This window comes from Astatotilapia calliptera, chromosome 19, assembly GCF_900246225.1.
Source record: "Astatotilapia calliptera chromosome 19, fAstCal1.2, whole genome shotgun sequence".
NCBI classification, from domain to species: Eukaryota; Metazoa; Chordata; class Actinopteri; order Cichliformes; family Cichlidae; genus Astatotilapia; species Astatotilapia calliptera.
Genome location: NC_039320.1, coordinates 21,057,602 through 21,075,115, shown reverse-complemented (window position 1 = coordinate 21,075,115; position 17,514 = coordinate 21,057,602). Strand labels below are relative to the sequence as shown.

Sequence of the window (17,514 nt, the reverse complement as noted above, 5' to 3'; positions counted from 1 at the left end):
GCTTTGCCTGCTGGGATTGCATGTGCATACATTCAGCTATAAAACCCCTCTGGGTGCATGCTGTCTCTGCAGATGCTTAAAGTTCTGTCAGCAGTGTAATCAGAATCAGAATACTTCACTAAGGAAATTATGTGTTTACAGTGAGACAATAGACAATAAGAACAGTAACAGACTAAACTAGATTAAATAATGCAATATATTACAAAGTTTACAAAATATATGAATTAGCTGGGGGCGATCGTGGCTCAAGAGTTGGGGGTTCGCCTTGTAATCGGAAGGTTTCCGGTTCGAGCCCCAGCTTGGACAGTCTCGGTCGTTGTGTCCTTGGGCAAGACACTTCACCCGTTGCCTACTGGTGGCGCCAGTGTCTGGCAGCCTCGCCTCTGCCAGTGCGCCCCAGGGTGGCTGTGGCTACAATGTAGCTTGCCATCACCAGTGTGTGAATGTGTGTGTGAATGGGTGGATGACTGGATATGTAAAGCGCTTTGGGGTCCTTAGGGACTAGTAAAGCGCTATATAAATACAGGCCATTTAATATATACAAAGAGCTCAATCATAAATATAAAAAATATGACAGAGATGAAATATATATGACTGACATTTTACTCCAAACTTTGTTATTTTCACTGTAGGATGTGAAAAAGGGTGTCATGACCCAAGCAGCCAGGAACACACAGGGACAAATGTAATCTTCAAAAAAATGGGTTTTATTATACCCCCAAAAAGGACAAGATGATTACAAAAATTCAAAATAACAAACAAAGTTTTTAAGAACCAAGTGGGCCCATAAAAGAGGTTACCTTAACCGAACACTACTCAAAAGTCACTTAACAAAAACATAACTCAACAAACTGACCTGCCCAAATGAGAAACAGCTCCAGTTATATAGCAAATGAATAAACCATTATACACACCAAAGGTGAAAACTAAAGAGATAACAGCTAACCATCATTCACGAAGAACCCCATCCCCCCTGCATGATCACAATAGATGGTCCAGTCCACTTTACTGGCTTCTGCATTTAAACCAGCTCCACCCTCAGCCTCCTCTTTCAGCCAAATCAGGAAGGACTGGAGCAGAGGTCAGGTAACTCAGAAAGAGCAGAAATATAATCAATATAACATATACCTATATAAAATAACAAACAATGCAAAGCAAAGTCTATGCCACCATTTGGGTTATAGCTTAGTGCTGTCATGCATTACAGGTAAACTCAAAATATCAAATTAGTTAACTTATGATCACAGAAGCTTTAGAGTATAACGTAAACATAAGACAAAAGACCAAATGAATATTACCTAAGTATCTCAATTGTGTGGTTGCATGCAGCCATCACAAAGGGTGTAACTATTGCATTGTGTACTGTGTATTAGATGGATGAGTTGTACAGGCAGGAGTGATTTCCTGTGTTGCTCAGTGATGCATTTGGGTAATCTCAATCTCTCAGTGTACGTGCTCCTGTGACAGGCCAGCAGGTCATTGAGTGGGTGGGAGGTATTGTCGCTATTGTCCTTATCTTGTACAACATCCAACTTTCTGACACAACCTTAATGGCCGATTGAAACCGGGGTAACAGTTTTCCACAGGTTTCCACAACAATGAGACTGTTTCTGTCTCGGTGCAGCATCTACTTTACCGTCGAGCTCTTGTGCTTTTGTGCAATAAAAATAAAACTGATGCACGTATCTCCACTCTTCAAACCCATGGCGAGTGAAAAGACTGAAAAAGAGTGAATTCTCAAGGATATTATGTATGCTGGTAGAGGGAAGCTGCAAAAGGTTTTAGGTCTTGAGATTTCAATAGCAAGAATACAAATATGTAGTTGGAAAGACACCATAATTGTTCCCTTTTACTGCGCTGGGCACTCTACTACTGTAAGTTTCTAGAGAACCTCATGTAGAAGGAATCTATGACTCATATTGACTGATAATTGATTTCTAACAAATGGTTTTAGATTTGATCAAACAATAACAGTGCTACAAAACTGATTATTATTGACAGAATATCAATCATTCAAACAACCTTTATTTATATTACACAGTTGAAAAATTTTGCAGTCAAAGTGCTTTACAGATAACAACATGCCAAAAAAAATCCCTGCGTAGTCTGTGTGTGTCCGTCTGTCCCTCCCTTCCTTTCTCTCTCCTCTTGCCTTCAGGTGAAGCCTGTTCCACAGATGTGAACCGTACTAACAGAAGTCAGTGCTATATCTCCTGTTGGCATTTCTGCTGGCTAGCATATAAAGATTAAATCATGTTGGACCCAAAACTGAACCTTGAAGGGCACCAGAATTAATCTGGTAGCTTTTGGATGATTGATCCTCCATACTGACATTAGCAAGATATGACTGGGATCATTTTTAAACTGATTCAGAAAGGCCAGTAAAGCTGTGAAGTCTATTCTAAAGAATGGAGTTGTCTACCATATTAAAGGCTGTGGTTAAATGAATAAAATTAATAAAACTGAGGGCTTGTAATGAACAATTTAAACCCTCAGTTCAAACTCTGTCCCCTACCATCTTGTTATATCAATATATGCTATATTTCTGAGTGTTCGCATGTGCTTTTGCTGTGAAAATGATCATTGAGTGGACTTTATATTTTGCGGAGATGTTTTACCTCTCATCTCAGAGGCTTCTTCAGTATCATTAGTGGTCTCATGCTAATATTGAGCATCTCATATGCATGCACAAAACAATTTGCCTACTACTCTGTTGTTCTTCTAATAAGTTATTAATTTAATAATCATTCATGTTATTGTTAATCTTATTTCCAATCTCTTATTTAGACTTAAATGTTTCATGTTATAAGTGAATGATTTTTCATGATAGGTATGGGTATGACACAGAGTAACAATCCATATAATCATCACTAAGGTCTGAAACTTTATAAATAAACACTTCCCCTGCAGATGATGACTTAGTTGCTTTATAGCTACTCTTTCAAGAATTTGAGATATAGACAGCTGGGTCAAGTGAGGACTTTTAAGTAATGGCTCATTTACTGCCACATTAAATATGTTTATATTAAAGATTGAAGGATTAATTTCAGGACTTTTTTATTTATTAAACTTTTATAAATAACAATCACTTTGTGTGAGATAAATGGTGCCAAGTAAATCATCATATGAAGGAAAGGACAAAGAGATAATATATATAAATATTTACATCAAATATTTTCTGTTGTGTTTACATCGGTCAACTCAGTTATGTTTATTTCTAGACCACCTCAGTGTCACACACACTGTAAAATAATATCTGAATCAATAAAAACAGAATCGATGAGAGAGGATATGAACCCATTTGAGTTCAAGTAAACTGAGAAAACTAAGAGCAAAACACAAAAGACAAATAGCTACCAAAATAAATCAGGAAACAATAAGTTATAACCACACAAGTGGAACACTAAGGGAAGAAATAAACACAGACTACTAACAGAGAATACCATACAGAAACCATACAGGAACCATACAGGAACCATACCAGACCATATGAGGAACAGAATAAATGAATAAGCATGAAACCAGATTTATACAATAAAAAGATAAGACCAGTGGTCCAAAACCCAAGACTATGACAAAATAAAACCACATTCCAGATCCCACAGGATGCTTGTAAATACACTAAACAATATTTCTGTGAATTATCATGAGATTCTGACATTTTGGCTCGATGTTTAAAAACAGACAAATTCTCTGTAAGTGTCCCAAAGGGGATGTACTATATTGATAAACTGAACGCTGAGATCTTTGGAAGTAGATATAGCAAACAGACAGAAGACTATTCGAAGATGGGAAAGTGACATGGGGCTGACAGCCACAGAGTTGGAACACAGAAAAATCAGAAAGCGTGGGGACACAACGATCCCAAAGGGGAACATAAATCAAGGAACAAAGCTAGAAAGAACTATAACAAAATTCTGAAGTAATGGGAAATAATATTAATATAATATACAAAACTAGAACATAACCCCCAAACAAATCATGAACCAACAAACTCAAAGCACTGTGTTACTGGAACCATGACAACTGTTATCTTTTTTCTGTGGTATTAGCATTAAAACCCATGATGAATAAAAAGATATCGGTGAAGAAATGCGCAGTGAACTGTAGCAACGCCCTTAACTATATAAGCCTAGAGCAGCATAAATAAGGGATGGTTAAGGTTCACATGATTTAGGCCCAACTCTAAGCTTTATGAAAAGAAAGGATTCAAGTTTAATCTAAAGTTTAGAAATGGTCACGAGCATTAACGTTTTGAGGAGCAAAATGCAAGAGTCAAACAGGAACTAAACTCAAATCAGCATTTAATACTAAAGAATTCAGTGAAATAAAAAAGTCCACTACAGTTTACAGAACAAAGCCAGTAAAACTAAATTCCAAATCTCTCAGTACACCAAGCAAGGAAAGAGGACTGCGAGTGATGCAACAAAGAACAAAGAGGAGACTCAGACAAAATATACACAAGATAATGAGGGGAGGGGTAGTGTATGGGGAACACAGCTGAAAGTGATTTGGGACGTAAAATTTTATACAAAGCACCAGAGACACATGACCATCAAAGTAAAACAGGAAGCAACTACGCAGGTTAAGGAGACTTAATATACAATGAAACACTAGGGGAGGAGGATTAAAATGAAAGGCACAAGGAAGTAAAAACAAATACTCAAAATGTAAATGGAACCTATAGTATAAAAGTAATCAGAACAAAAGACTAAAAGTGAAACAAAGATACAAAAGTCACAAAGTCAAAGACTCAGGACGATCTCTCACAGTTGGATTTTTGCAGGATCTAAAGAGCAGACTCAATATACTGTATATTTGTCTTTTTATCTCGTCTAGTGATCACCTGACCCAGTGGCACTGAGCAGCAACATGCAGGCTGCAGTGCGTGAGAAAGTATGGTGTAGAGGTACTTCATAGCCTTTTTTGTATATGGAAAAACTGCAAACAGTGATGCATGTTGGAAGGAAATTTTCCTCTGTGGCAACACCATCAACTTACATAGGGATATGAAAGAACGCAAAGCCCTATGAGAGGCAAAGAACAACTACATAGCTCATATACACTACAAAAACAGCTCTACTCCATCCATCCATCCATCCTCCCAGTCTCTTCTGCTTATTCTTTTCAGGGTCGTTGGGAATCCAAAAAACTAGCAAATGAATCTAACTGCTGTATGCCTGAGATTTTCACACAAACAAAACAAAAGCTTTCTATAGGACAAACTTTAGTGTCATTAATTTTTTTTCCCTATATTTTAGGCCTTTATTGATTGTGACAGTGAAGAATTGACAGGAAAGCTGAGGGAGAGAGGGTAAGACATGCTGCACAGGGCTCTTTTCTCAAACTGAAAAGTTGTTTATGTGGCCTTACGCTTGAAATAAGAAAAATGATGTTATTCTTATTGTGGAATTTCAAACAAACCATTGCCATACCCTGTAACCGGTTAATAAAGCTCAAGATGAGCTGAAATATCTTATTAAGAAAAAGTCAGACATATTTTCCTAAAATGTGCAAAACTTGCTTGTTAAGAATATTTTTTCTTAGACAGAAAAATAAGAAAAAATATGCATAAACAAGGTTTTGTTGTTTTTTTTTTTACTTCCTTGAAAATCGTTTTATGCAGTGCAGGTGTGTAAATAATGTCTCAGTCATGTCTGATGCTGCATTAGGTCAAGTATTATTGTTCATCATAGTTACTTCAGCAGACTGATTAACTACATAAATATATGGAGTGGACCCAAAAGGTTTATTTAACTCAAGAGTCTTAACCATGAAAGCATGGTAGGAGCAAGCGTCTCAGGAGTGGAGTCACTGTAATCAAAGGGAAAGGAGGGTTATTTTTGTAATACCGGCAGTAATTTAATCTTGACACAATGCTTACTTGAAAAGCAGGAAAACAAAGACCTCTGGGGGAAGCAACCTAGCAAGTGCCTTGGTGGGGCGTGAGATGAGTGAAACAAGATGTTTGACCTTTTCACTCGTGACCAGTGATCCAGGAGGGGAGGCAGGCAAGATGTCCGAGCTTTAGTTATTTCCAGAGCAATAAAAGGAATCATCAAGCTGAAAAAGCAGAGGGGTGAGTTTGCAGCAGTTATGCGATGGCGAAGTAGACCACATTTAGTCAAACCAGAAGAGCGACAAGTATGCTGGTCCTGAGCAAAGGAAAACTGGAGATGCAAAGCTAATACAAGGAGTAACACGATATATGCTGAAAATACTGGCTGGTCTTAAATGCAAATCCAGTGATTGCGTCTTCAATTGCTCACAGGTGGGAAGAGGCAGGCACAGTATTCAGAATCTGGACATAGGAGCCGTAGTCATCATGACAGACTGCCCATTTTAGCTACATAGCACACTTAAACAACACAAGCTGACACAGAGATGAACATTTATATTTCAGGTCTCCATTTTTATATGCTCATGCACTGTCATCCTTTTGCAGATCACAAACAGCCATAGCAATGTTTTAAACTTTTGGGTTTTTTTTTTATATCTTCAAGACTCAGCTGTTCTTTTAAGAGTGACTAAAACAGTCCGTGCATCTGACTGTCCCCATATGACCCAGCGCTTTGTGTTTTCTTGTATTTTGATATTCATTGTTTATAGTTCGTCCTTTTGCCATTAGATCCTAGGTTCCTTAGTTGTAGTTATTGTTCATTGTTTAGTAGGTCTCCTTTGGGTCATCTTCCCATGTGTTAAAGTTCCCCTTGTTGATTACTGTGTCTTATCTGTCATGTTTCTGGTCTGCCTGGTTAATGCTGTCATGGCTGTGTCTTGTCATGTTTTCCTGTTTATTTTGAAAGTCCAGTTTCTATGTGTTTGTGTTTTAGTTTACATTTCCTGTGTATCATTATGTTCATCCTGGTCAGCTCTTTATCTCACTTCCTCTGATCACCTCATGTGTGTATTTAAGTCATTTGTCTCTTACCGTTCATTGTCAGGACATCTGCCAATTTCCTTCATGTCATCTAGTCACAGTTCCAGTCACAGTCTGAGTCATAGTCATAGTCTTTTGTTATCATAGTCGGTCATAGTTTTTCATCGTTTTTCTTGGTGTTTCATGTTTTCAGCCGAAATAAAGGCTCGCCTTCTGTTTGCAACCAGCTCCTTCCTTCAGTGTCTGCTTTCGGGTCCGCTCTAACAAACACACTGGTGCACCCCACCGTGACATTATGTAGTTACTATGGACTTAAAATTTAGGATATAGTGGTTGTATTGATGTATAGCAATTTGAAATGCTCAAAAAATGTACACTACAGCATGTAAAAATGTAAAGATAAGTTCTGGCAGACTTGGTTCTATGGTGAGCTTGAAAGGGTTAATCCTCAATTTATTTTTCTGCAGGTGGTTATTTTTATTATTTTTTAATTGACAAATGGCTCTTTTCTTTGAATAAATGAGTCAAACTAACAATCACCCATTGTTTGTTAATATGGTGGTAGTAACTGCTCTGTTGCAAAACTGGTGTAACCAGTACTTTTTAAAGTCATTTGTGCTTCCTATATGTGACAAGCTGTGTAACCAGGCCAGTATTTATTTTTAAACATGTGTCCAAACCATGTGTTAGACTGTCCGTGAAGGTTCTCAGTCATCCAGGTCATCGTAGTCAAAGGAGCTTGCAAAGAAAAGCGTCTGGACTTCTTTAAGTTGCTTGAAGACGTTTCACCTCTCATCCGAGAAGCTTCTTCAGTTCTAAGGTCAAATGGTGGAGAGTCCCAGATTTAAACCCAGTGGGGGTTTTCCCCCAAAGAGGGACCAAAGGACCCCCTGATGATCCTCTAATCACATGAGCCAAGGTGTGAACACGGGTGTGGGTCCCAATCAGCCAGGGTTTCGGGTGAGCTCATTGTGAAACCTGACCCCACCTTATCATGCGATTTCCTGAGGTCAGATGGCCCAGGATGTGAGTGGGTGTTAAGGCGTCTGGGAAGGGATCTCAAAACTGGATTATAGATGGCAGAGAGTTGGTGTCGTAAACCCCCGCCTCTGTTCAAAGATGGTCGCTCACAGTGGACATAGATGGCTTCTTTCACTCCTCTTTCAAACCATCTGTCCTCTCTGTCCAAAATGTGAACATCCTCGAAAGAGTGTCCTTTATCCTTAAGATGTAGATGGACTGCTGAGTCTTGTCCCATGGAGGTGGCTCTTCTATGTTGTGCCATGCACTTGTGAAGTGGCTGTTTGGTCTCTCCAATGTAGAGGTCTGAGCATTCCTCGCTGCACTGTACAGCATACACCACATTGTTAAGTTTGTGTTTAGGAGTTTTGACCCAGATGTCGTCTACATATCTGTACCAGTGGCTGGGTAATCTTCCTTTGAAAGAGCCAAGAGCCTTCCTTTCCACTTCCTCCATGTAAAGGTTGGCTACAATAGGTGACACAGGGGAGCCCATGGCACAGCCATGTTTTTGTCTGTAAAAGCCTTTGTTGTATTTGAAATATGTAGTGGTGAGGCAGAGGTCTAACAGTGTGCAGATCTGATCGGGTGTAAAGTTGGTCCTGTCTTCTAAGGAGCTGTCTTCTTGTAGTCGTTTTCTGACAGTCTCCACTGCCTCCGTGGTGGGTATGCAAGTGAAGAGAGAGACTACATCAAAGGACACCATGGTTTCATCTGGATCCAGGGTAAGTTTCTGGACCTTGTCGGCAGTGTTGGGACTAACGCGTTATTAAGTAACGCGTTACAGTAACTACGTTATTATTGTGGTAACGAGCACGGTAACTAGTTATTATGCCAAAATCAGGAACGCGTTACTCGTTACTGGGATTTAGATAGGGTCGTTACTCGTTACTTCGTGTGGTGGCTATCGCGGAGCTTCCACAGATTCAGTAACATTAGCAAGTGGTGGAGGCCAACAGGTGGATGAAGGAAAAGGGAGGCAGAAGGAAAAGAGACCCGAGGCGGCCGCCGGTCCAAGTGTGAACTGAACTTCAGGTAAGAAGTTATGACCTGCAGTCTCTCTGGGTCAGATATAAACCAAGTTTAGGTGGAGTTTATTTTCGTTATTCTGACTTTTTCCGTACTGCGTGCTAGCTAGCATGACGGAGTTTCTATACAGCTGGGTGGTGCTATGAAGTTAATGATGTTGAACTTTATTTTGTTCATAAGTTATTAGAGTTGCCAACCGTCCCGTCTGGTATTCAGAGAAAATATTACGCGTTTCTTATTGAGGTGAAAAGGAACAGTTTGTCCCGTAATTCAGCTACAATGAAAAAGGCACAAAGCTGGAGTTATTCTGTGTCTTTGCTGCACAGCTGCCTCTTCTTCTCTCATCCTCTCCCCCTCCCTCTCCTGTTTCTGCTTCAATCATGAAACTGATCAATGATCAGCTGATCGTCTTTTCTCTCTTGTTTGTTTATCGCTCACTTTGCGCCGAAAGAGGAAACCAGCGGATGTCGCGCTAAACAACAGCAGCACGTTTAAGCTTGATCAGCTGTTGTTAGAATTTATTTAATATTAATTTCTAGTATCAGCTGATGTTTGCTGGAGCCACAGCTGCAAAAAAGCTGCTGGTCATGATATGGTTTGGTTATCTGGTGAGAGGGAAACATGAAGATGAAACCAGGAGATGTCCTTATTGGATCATCAGAGCTGTGATGGAGAAACAGGTTTACCTTTTAGGTGACATGAATGAGTTGAAGGGAAGTTATGAACTGTTTCTGAGAGACAAATAACCCCAGGATCCTTTTTTAGGTAGCTGACAGCTGGTAACTGTGCAGGGGCGGATCTAGCAAAGTGTTGCCAGGGGGGCAGGTAGGGCATTAACAGGGAAAGGGGGGCACAAAGAAATACTTTTCTTTCTTATTCTCATTTAAAATGTCTCGCTTTTAAAAAATAATTATCTGAATCTTACAACAAACGATTGATAGATTGATGCATATATACCATCAAAACAGTGTACATCACTGTCACAACAGTTTTTATTGTCATTCAAAGACTTTATGATTTTTCCTATAATGGTGGGCCGGTCTAGTTAAAATGCCCAGGACTATTTTTTGTCCCAGTCCAGCTCTGTATGCAGCTCATCTGTAGTCTGGTGTTGCCTACATCTTCCTATTCAGAAGGCAGAATTTCCAAGTTCTGAGTACAATCAAAAGCACCACGACTGCAGTTTTTGAGTTGGATGTAAAAGGCGCACATGACACTGTGACGTAGGCTAGAATCATGGCAGCAGTCAATGACGGTCCAGGCGCAGGATTTCTCTCGTGGAAATATGCACATTATCTTTTTCTTTCTATTGGTAGGTGGCACAGTGCACTTGTGGCAAGTAAGCAACCTAGAAGACTGCAAAGTTATGGAAGCAAGACATTAACAAGAGAATTCTGAGTAAAACCAAAGTTACTTTCCCTAGTAACTAGTTACTTTGAAAGTAACGAGTAACTTGAAGTAACTGAGTTACTTTTGAGAGAAGTAACTAGTAATGTAACTAAGTTACTATTTTAAAGTAACTTACCCAACACTGCTTGTCGGTGAAGTCGGTGGAGTTCTTGATGTGGTGTGGGGTGTTCCCCACGAGAGGAGTAAGGATGGTAGCAAGGTGTTTTGCAATATTGTAAGTGGAGTTTATGCTACTGACTATGGGTCTGAGTGGGACAGCTTCCTTGTGGATTTTAGGAAGTCCATAAATGCAGGGTATGGCATCCCCTGGGTAAAGGCGATGATATGATTTAGTCCTTTTCAAAGTCTTGAAGGCAAGCTATAACTTTCTTTTTGTAGCTGCTTCTGGGGTCTCGCTACAAGCAGCTACAAAAAGAAAGTTATAGCTCCTTTTGACCATGTGTTAGAGTCTGACAGCTTCTTATAAAAAAAAAACCCCCACCTGTGTTAGGTCAGTGACAGAAAACTTTATTTAGATCTCCAAGTGAGTAAAGTGAACATGGGAAACTACCTCGAGAAATAAATATAGCAAAGAGACGCACATGAGGAAAAAATAGAGAAGGGCTCACTGAAGAGTGAAAGAGGTGCTGATAGAGGGATTCAGCTAGCATATTCCTTGTCTGGCATCACTGTAATATCAGATTACTTTCTCCTTTAAGTTAAGAAAGCCAAAGACAGAGACAGACAACGTTACAGGTCATATGCTTAATTTGTCTTACTTTGTACTTTATTGTGTTTTCACCTCTGTTCTCAGTAGTCAAAATAGTTGATAGGTTGATTAAAAATGTAAAAAGTGTAAATCATTGTTCTTCATTGACAGTGTTTTCTACATCATAGTATTAAATGATAAATTGTAGAAACATTCTGAAAAGCAAAACGTCTTCAGTTAACTTACCAGCAGAGACGATTTTGACAAATCCAAGAACAGTTGAGACGATCACAGATTACGCCCAATGTAATCTGTCACCATCAAGGCTGAAGACTGTTATCTGGATTTGTCTCAACATGTTTGGTGTTTTTGACACGCTACATCCAAATACAAAAAGAACCTTTACGCTAACAGGCATACACATATGATAAAGAGATCTTTAAGCATTTAATTTAAATTCTCTTAAGCAGCAGCAAATCTGTGTTGTAAATATCATTAATTTAATATATTTAAATGCTAAACAGTAACAAGTAACACACAAAAAAGTTGCCATCCCTTTGTCCCTTTTTTATATTTGTCAGCCTAAGTAATAGAGAATGGAAAGCTCGTAGAGCTCTAGAGAAAAACAAACAGAAATAAGTTTGTTTTTCTAATAAATACAGTAAGAACAGTAAATTCAAACTGAGCACTGCTACGTTTTTACTACAACTACAGGAAAAAGAAGGAAAACAAGAAGAAAACAGCAGGCTAAGGTTTTGTCTTTGGAGAACACTCACTCTATTGTTTAGCAGAGAAGGGAAATGTCTTTAGAGCCAAGGATACATACCAAAACATGCTCTCCTTCTTTTAAAACTGGTGGAACTGCTTCGTTTTTCCAGTACTTTGGGAATCTGCTTTTTCTGATTGTTACTCTTATGAGATGTGTCACAGGTCTTATCAAAAGTCTTGATATTTATTATGATAAAAATGATAAAACTATATACATCTTTTGCCATAGAGTATAGTCACTTAATGATGCATGTGATTCCTACTTCATTAAACTACTAAATGCAACAGGTTTGTGGTGATTCTGCTGCTTGTATCATTAGTTGTTGCTGAAGAATCAACATTTTGTCTTCATTCTTTTACTAATTGTACTAATTGTGTCAAGTATAACTCATTTGTCTTGCAGCAATTATCTCCAGAATAATTGAATTAAGAATACATGAAGTGTATACTATTTATTTTCTGTTAATTTATTCTCTTTCTACTACTTATTAGATAAATTAGTGACGTTGTTTTTAACAAGTTTGAGATTTTTGCTTTCTATAATTCCAGGTGTTTTTTATTTCCAAAACTGTAACAAATCACAACATGGTTGCATTGTTGCTGTGTTGTGTAAGAAAAATGGTGCCAATTCAAAAAAGAAAAGAAAAATAGGTGTTCAAGCCTAATAGGACATATACACAGAAAACTGAAGCGTTTACTAATAGTGTTATATGAAGGCTGATGTGCAGGCAGGAGTGGTGGTAAGGAGGGCCCAATGCGCAGACACTTGGAGGCAAACGTTAACTCAAAAATCTCAGCTTTATTGCTGGATGTTAGAAAACAGAAATCTAACTGAACTGAGAACATAAAATAAACAACAAACCAGTTGAAAGGGAAAACACACAGCATGGTAGATGGTAGATCACAACACGGACAGAGGAAAATACACGGCTTAAAAGACTAGAGATGACGAATAATATCAAAATAAAAGTTCAATAATAATGTAAACTCAAAACTCTTGGTCGATGACCCAGGTCTCCTAACAAATGGAAGTATTCAGTATCCCCCGCTCTGTCCCCTTCTTCAAGTCTGTCCCGTATCTAGCAAGTGAAAATAAAAAATAAATAAAATAAACAATAAAAGGTAAATCAAATAGACCATTACGGCAAGGCTGGGATGGTCAATTTGGTAAAGTAAATCCGTTGGGCATCTTTTTTCGCCTTTAGACAATAATTCTGATGGCAAAAGAACCAAACGGGACATGCAAAAAAACAAAAACAAAAAAACAAATGGAAGTATTTTCTGTCTCTTTTGCACAAAGACGTCATAAATTCTCTGTACTCAAACAGGGAATTAGGAGACTTAAGCTCAGTTGTGTTGAATTTTGACACAACATGAGCAATAAAGGCTTTTAATATTATCTGAATCCTGAGAAAAACCATGCATTTCAGTTAGGTGTATTTCTTGATTTTATAAAACAACTATTGATTATTTTAGTAATTGAGTAATATATTGATTATTTCATCGATTAATCAAGTAATTGGATAAGAAATACTTTTGTCTTTTTAATGAATGGCCAGAATACAATCAATTAGGAAAAGATAAGCTAGACACCCATCCATCAACTCAAAGGAAAGCCAGATTTATACAGTAAAAGTCAATAACAAAACTGGGACTCTCAACACTACTTTACCATGCAGGCAGTACTCTGCATGACACTCTTTATCAGTTCACACTCAAACACTGTTATTTCCCAGAAATAGTGATGATGATCTGACAAGAATGCCAAATTTTACACAAACACTGTCCTGTGCAAAACATGGGACGTATGGCTGTTGACTGTGGCTTACCACTACTAGCAAACCATAAAAGACCTTTAAGTTCAACAAAGCTGAAGTTCAGAAGTTCAGTATGCTCCCAGGCAAAGCAATCCATTATGCAAGTTGTCTGAATTACTGCTTTATCTTCATGAACATAAATTACCTTTTTATAGTTTTGTTGATGTTTAAAATAATATTAAAAATAATATTTTCAGGATTCCTGGAAATTTCTTATTAATCGAACACTGGCCTTTATAGACATTCAGCTCTCTTGCCAGCAAATAAATATCCAGCAGTTAGCAAAACTTAGCAGATTACCAGGCTATTTTTTCAAAGAGTGATTAAGAAATCCAAAATTCATAGTTGCATATACTATAACATGACTAGTTGTGCTTCTGTTTAGAATTGTGGAGGCTACACTGCAGCAGGGCCACAACTGAACCCAAGTAGCCTACTCCACAAACCAATTTAAATGAACCTATCGTCCTATGGTAGCTAGGGCAGACTCCAGGCCCCCCTTGACCCTGTTAAGGATAAGTGGAAGACACTAGATGGACAGCTGACAAACTTGAAGGTCCTTTATGGCTTGCTAGTACTGGTAAGCCACCGTCAATAGCCATACGTCCCAGAACCTTTTTACCTCATGGTAAATATGACCAGATCAGTCTTTCATCTTTGGAAACATACCTTAATTACGGTATGTTAAGGACAGACCAAAGGAGAAGGCCACCACTCTCTTCCTGGCAGTTCTCCTGGCATTGCTGATCTGCTGGATAATATTCCGTTTAAGTGAGTTACTAAGTGTGCTCGAAATAGTTGACTTTCTAAGGCGTCATCTCATACTGGTCATCTACCAACACATTTCTCTATATTTAGCCTTCTTCAACAGTGTCCTTGTCCTTAAGCCAGATCTCTTCATTATCTTTGGGAAAGGTTTCAAAAATAGAGCAAAGGAATTCTTTAAACAGAGATCCAATCCAACAGTAAAAGCATTCAGCCTTGCACAGAGAGATTCCAGGCTTGGCCCTGGAATCTAACATTTCCTCAATCTGATCTGTAGAACTGTGATGTTTTCAGCTGTGATGTGTGCTTTGATAATTTTACATAATTTTTAATGGCTAATCCAAAAAGAGTAACTATTAAGCTCCTCACCAACCAGCCTTAATCAGTCCAACTCAGCCCCCACCTCTTCCCCCCACTGTCACTCAGCACTGGTTGCCCACAGGGTGTAACAGGCAGTGGGAGCCAACTGTGTGGAGAGTGAATACTCGACCCAAATGCAGACCCAAAAATGGAGTGTGAAATGTGACTTGAACTCAAAGCGAGCCATTTATTATAGCTGATAACAAGAGTACACAAACAGAGCAAAAGCGAGAGGGGCAAAAACTAAACCAGCACCTAAACTAGCAGAAACTAAACTATGATGACTGTTACATAAGACATGAACATGATTCAGAGCAGGTGCATGCAAGAACTATGAGAAAGCAACACAAACATGGTGCATGAGCAAGACCTGAGCTGAATCATGAAATACCTGAGTGACACTTGACATGGTATAGGGAACACAGATGACCTGACAACCACTGAATGAAACACACAGATTAAATAGGAGGTGATCAGAGGAAGTGGAAACACATGGGGAAACAGCTGACACAAATGAACACCCAGCCTACTACTTTACCCCTTCTACACCTATGACTGCACACCAACCCACCCAACCAACATCATTGCCAAGTATGCCGATGAAACCACAGTGGTTGGGCTCATGGATGGATGAGATGCACCGTACAGGGGAGCGGTAGAGAACTTACCCCGCTGGTGCTCAGAAAATAAGCGGAGACGGAAAGTCCATAAAACAAAAGAACTCATAATGGATTTCGGGAGGCACGGACAGATGCACTCCCCTCTGATTGTAAATGGAGAATGGGTGGAATCTTCAGGTTTCTGGGCACCCACATCTCCACCGATCTCACCTGGACTCACAACACCAATGTCCAGTGGAAGGCCCAGCAGCGGCTGCACTTCCTTTATATCCTAAAGAAGAATAACCTGGACTGGAAGCTGCTGCTGGCCTTCTTCCGCTTCTCAGCGGAGAGCATGCTCTCTTACTGCCTGGGTGTTTGGTACACAGGAGCCACGACTGAGAACAGGAACGCTGCACAGAGGGTAATTTAATTAACGCTGGCCAAAAAATAATTAGCTGCCCCCTGCTACCCCTTAAGGCCATTGCCAGATCCTCCTGTCTCAAGAAAAACATTGCCACACAGGTGACCCCTTGCACGTTGCTCACCTCCTGTTTTACATGCTGCCCTCTGGTCAGTGCCTCAGGTCAATCAGGTCCCACACCACCATAATCACAAACAGCTTCTTCACCCAGGTCATTCAGACTGTCAGTAAACACTATCCTCCCACACCCCACACTAAACCATGGTATGACTAACCCTGATCACTCAGGTCACTCACACACAAACTCTTCAGACCAAGTCTTTTCTTTGCACTACGTCTGAGCACTTTGCATCTCTTTTGTACTCTGTTGTGTACCTTTCTCTCGTTTTTTATATATCCTTCTTGACTGTATAAATTTCTCCTTTTTGCTATCTCAAGTTCAAGTTCAAAGTTTATTCGCCACATGCAGGTTGCCCTGCAGTGGAATGAACCCGCCCCCCCGACCTTACACACACAACACAGACATCACATGGGGATACAAGTCAGAGAACGGTTGCATTACAGAAAAAACACTGAAATGGACGCTACAATGAGAAAAGAGGAAAAAAAGAGACCTCTACTCATGCTGGGCTACAGGAGGACAGCATGAGAACAGGAAACAAAAAAAAACTCCTCTGCACAGAAAAGCACATAAACGTCCACAGTACAACATTATAGAGCACATGACCAGCAACAGGGTTGGGTAGAGGATAAGGAGTAATCCCAGGCAACACAGCAGCCATCCTGCCACTGCGCCAACTCTCCAGCACGGGCCCAGACCCGCCTCGTGTTCCCAGGAGGCAACAAGCATCGAAGGCATTGGAAGGGGAGGGGGGATGTGTGAATGCTTATCAGTGTAAGTGTATGTGTGTGCTAGTTCTAGTTTATCCCAGCACAGTTGGTGTGAAGCACCCACAATGTTGTTGGACATGTACAATCACAACAAAAGGCTATTCTATTCTATTCTATTCTATTCTATAAAATACAAGTGTCTATCTATTCTGAACGTAATATGCTTCACTTACTTTCTGTATGTAACAGTGTTTCTCATATCCAGATAATCCAGATGTTTACTTAATAGAAGTGCTGCCAGTCTGATTCAGCTTGAAGTAATGAGGTTTTAGTTCTCTTTGAGTATTTTCCAGATGGGACATATCCCATGGCTAAGAGAAGGTATTTCGGTGGTTTTAACTCTGACGCTATGTGCTTTGTGGTATTTTTTTATAGGAAACCCATTATTATACATGGGAGTGTTACATAAAAACTGGAAGTTCAGACTGCTCTTAATTCTAGAAGTTTTTCCTACTCTTGGTTGTGCATAATGTAATGTCAGTGAGAGTGGATAACTTGATACAATCATGTCAAGCACACAGCTCTGGCTGCCCCAATCAGGTGCTGTTCAAATTCTGGCTTGTGAAGAGCAGCCAACCAAAAGAAGGTGGACTTCAACAGACTGTGAAAGCCCTTCAGTAGCTTAGTTAATTTTAAAATCCTCAAGATGGACTGTGCTTTCTAATAGAGAAACACATAAACAGTTTTCAGTACAAGACTGAATGTTTCTGTCACTGATGCATATCACAGAAATATAAAATTAATTATAAAATTAATTAAATTAATTGACTTAGCTGGTGACTAGCATGTGTAAATATATGTGTGACCTGCATAAGATCGCCAACCATTGTCTGGGCATCTGTCATTGTCAATAAAACGGGGCC

General features: G+C 39.4%; 1 protein-coding gene across 1 annotated transcript in view; it reads left to right on the top strand.

Moving 5' to 3' along the window:
* The first annotated feature begins 1,061 nt into the window (after positions 1–1,061).
* The window catches only part of LOC113012297 (B2 bradykinin receptor-like), a 28,218-nt gene continuing 11,765 nt past the window's right edge, over positions 1,062–17,514 (top strand). Inside the window, exon 1 of the mRNA XM_026152399.1 lies at positions 1,062–1,081. The gene's annotated coding sequence lies outside the window, so the exon portion shown is untranslated. The remainder of the gene's footprint in view (positions 1,082–17,514) is intronic.